The sequence below is a fragment of the Pteropus alecto genome, unplaced genomic scaffold (assembly GCF_000325575.1).
Source record: "Pteropus alecto unplaced genomic scaffold, ASM32557v1 scaffold77, whole genome shotgun sequence".
Taxonomy (NCBI): Eukaryota; Metazoa; Chordata; class Mammalia; order Chiroptera; family Pteropodidae; genus Pteropus; species Pteropus alecto.
The window spans coordinates 1,446,321-1,449,487 of record NW_006440820.1 but is presented as its reverse complement, the minus strand read 5'-3'; the positions used below and the strand labels follow the sequence as shown (position 1 = coordinate 1,449,487).

The 3,167-nt window shown below is 34.5% G+C and overlaps 1 non-coding gene across 1 annotated transcript; it reads left to right on the top strand.

Annotated features, from left to right (window-relative positions):
* The first annotated feature begins 2,837 nt into the window (after window positions 1–2,837).
* Window positions 2,838–2,966, top strand: LOC112484758. Its single transcript, XR_003048162.1, has one exon. It is a non-coding gene; the product is annotated as a small nucleolar RNA SNORA31 (small nucleolar RNA).
* Window positions 2,967–3,167: the final 201 nt, after the last annotated feature.

Genomic DNA, 3,167 nt, shown 5'->3' with positions numbered 1-3,167 from the left:
ATAAAGAACAAAAACCAAACAATGATACCACTTTACACCCATCAGTTTGACAAAAATAAATACCAAGTGTTGGCGAGAATTTGGAAAAAAATGAACTTTCACACTTGTGGAAAGATAAAATGGTTCAAACACTTTCCAGGGCAATTTGACAACATATAGTAAAATTTTAAATGTTAATATCCTAAGATTCAAAAATTCTACATCTAAGACTATAGCCTAAAGAAACTCTTCACAAACATTGGGATATGTGGTGATGTACTGCTAAATACGTGACCACTGACTTTCTGAGGTGATAAAAATCCTGTTTTCTAGCATTTGCAGATTTCTCTGGTGTGAATACACTGTGATTGATTTCTAGCTATTGAGGTCATTGAATGCAAAGTTGAGAAGCGATATCTACACCAATTAAATGTTCGTCAATAATGTAATAGATAAACAAATGTAGTGTACTTGTACAACAGAACATATAGATGTAACTGAAAAATATAATATTGAGAGAAAAATGCCAGTTGCACAATATGTACAATGTGATACCATTTATGTAAATCTAAAAATTCATGAAACAACAGTGTCTTAGTCCATTAGGGCTGCTCTAACAGAATACTATAGACTGGCTGACTTATAAACAACATAAACTTATTTCTCACAGTTTTGGATGCTCCAAGTTCTTAACTGAAAGTTCAAGATCAAGGCATCGGTAGATTTAGTGTCTAGTGAGAACCCGCTTCCTGGTTCATAGACATGTCCTAGCTGTATGACAGGGTAGAAGGGGCCAGGGAGCACTAATTCCATTCATGAGAGCTCTGCCTATGACCTAATCACCTCCCAAAGGCCTCGTATCTTAATAACATATTGGGGGTTAGGATTTAACATATGAATTTGTGAGGCGGGGCATAAACATTTAGTCTAAAGCAAATAACATACATTATCCATCAGTAAACATACACATAGAAAAGTTACTTAAACATGGGAGTAAGGACGTATACCAAATTTATAATGGTGCTTACATTTGGGGTGGGAGGAGATAGTATAAGATTGGCGTGTTAGTTATTTATTGCTATATAACGGTATTACCACAAACAGGGCCTTAAAACAACACACATTTTTTATTTCGCAGTTTCGTGGGTCAGAACTCTGGACATAGCTTAACTGGGTCTTCTACTAAGGTCTCACAAGCTGCAATCAAGGAGTATGAGAGAGTCTTAACTGGAGACTTGATTGTGGAAGCATTCCCTTCCACACTCACATGGTATTGGCAGCATTTAATTCCATATAGCTGTAGGATTCATGGCGTCTTCAAAGCCAGCAGTGGGAGAGAGGGACTAGTCTAGAGAGTCCACTACAAGACGGAATTATATAATATAATCACAGTAGTGACATCCCATCACCTTTGCCATATTCTATTAGTTAGGAAGTAAGTCACTGGTGCCACCCACACTCAAGGGCAGGGGCATATACAGGAGGTGGGGATCACGGAGGCCATCCTAGCATCTGCCTGCCACAACTAGGGTGAGGAACAAAGAAAACTTAAAACTTTATCTGCAAAGATTTACTTCTTTTATTAAAAAACTAAAACATAAGAAGGAAACTGAACAGCAACATAAACTGTATGAACAATATGAACAAACAATTAAATTACATAGGAATGAAAAACTAGGAACGTATCTAATAGAATATATAAACCTTTTATGTAGGTTAATTTATAAAGTCTTACATCAGCAGCTACTGCTATTTAGGAAGTGATATTTTACAGTGGTAGAAGATTTAGTTCAATTTTCTGACATAGTTGTTAATAAGATCTGAGAAATCTCTGCTTACATTTTTCAGATTCTAATTTCCTCAGGGCAGGGGCCATCTCTGTTTTTCTTTGTTTTGTTTTGTTTTGTTTTTCCATTGCTGTATTGTTAAATTAAGTCATCTTTCAGTAGGGGAGCCTGTAAAACAACTTTTATTTTAGATGGATTTCTATAATTCCTTCCAGTCTCTTGACCCCCAAATCTTGCAGCTGCTGCCTGGGTTGTGTACGTTTCTATATATATTGGCATAAAGTATATAATCAATTTTGTATGAATGTTGTCATTGTATTTGAGTTTTAATTTCATTTTTCCTTTGGGTAGGAATGAAATTCTTTATCTTAGTAAGCAAAGTGTTACTATTTCCTTCTCAGGGGCCTAATACAGCATTCTTTTAATTTGTTTACAATCTGAAACCCACGGTGACAAAATGGATCTTTGTATTTTCTACATTTATTATATCTGTTGTCACTATGCAGTCTGCGTTTATTGAAAACAACAAACATCTTGTTGCATTGAAAGCAAAACAATATGACATATGATATCAATTCCGATTTAAAATTATATTGTTTTTCAACTTTTCTTCATTAGTATGCTAGTATAATCAGTTTTTAGATAAAAGAAAAATAAATTTTTACCTACCAATATTTGAATTATTTCTCATATAAATTGAATTAAACATGGAAATATAGAAAGCATCACACCACATTATAAATAGTTAGAATATAGCTCCACTCAATCTGGTGATTGCCAGAGGGGAGGGGGTTTGGGGGACTGGGTGAAAAATGTGAAAGGATGAAGAAGTACAAATTAGTAATTACAAAATAGTCACAGGGATATAGAGTACAGCAGGGAATATAGTTAATAGTATTGTATTGTCTTTATAAACTATATAAACGTCTAACCAATGCACTGTATACCTGAAACTAAGAGAAAATAAAAATTCAAAATTATAAGAGAAAATAACTTTAAAAGTAAAAAAAAAAAAAAAAAAGAAGAAGAAGAAGAACATAGCTCCACTGCCAAAAAGGAAAACAATTACACATGTATTTGACAGACTTGGAGCAGTTACTGTCTGCTGCTAAAGTTCCAGTGCAGATGCAAGAAAAAAGAATCCTCGTGCTTTCTTCCTATCTGACTGTGACAGCCAAGATCGAATGGGGGAATACAGTGGAGGAACACGGAGTTTTTACAACTCAGAAATTACCTTGTAAACAGCTGAAGAGTGTGTTTTACTCTTAAGAAGAATCTAAAATACTAGTTTACAAGAGAAGTGTTGGAAAATTAGTCCCCTGCATTCTTGTCTTCTGATTCCACTTTTAAAAGCTTTAGGGTTAAAACTAATTAAAGGCAGCCAGTGATTCTTTGAAAAAA